This window comes from Lipotes vexillifer, unplaced genomic scaffold, assembly GCF_000442215.2.
Source record: "Lipotes vexillifer unplaced genomic scaffold, Lipotes_vexillifer_v1.1 scaffold225, whole genome shotgun sequence".
Lineage (NCBI taxonomy): Eukaryota > Metazoa > Chordata > Mammalia > Artiodactyla > Lipotidae > Lipotes > Lipotes vexillifer.
Window position 1 is genome coordinate 2,402,486 of NW_006787630.1, and position 404 is coordinate 2,402,889.

The following is a 404-nucleotide window of genomic DNA, read 5'->3' on the forward strand; positions in this document are numbered from 1 at the left end:
TGGATGAGCTCTGGAGAAAAATGGGGCACGATGCACCCCAGACGGGGGAGGGCGTGGCTGCCTTTCCTCTCACAGGCCTTTGCACCCTCCTTTTACAATGAACATGTACCCATTTAGCAGGAAAACAATGAGATAAATTAGCAAACAGAACAAAGAAAAAGACTCAGAAACATCAGGGGGCCTGAGTTCCAGTTCCAGCTCAGCTCTGTAGGTGCTGTGTGACGCTGGGTCCGTTTCTTAACCTCTCTGAGCCTCACGTCCCTACCTCCTAGGGCTGCTGGAAGGGTTGACGGAGCGAACATACACGAAGTACTTGAAACAGGGCCCAGCATACACTCACTCAGGGGTTGGCAAAACTTTTTCTGTAAAGGGCCAGATGGTAAACATTTTCAGCATCACAGGCC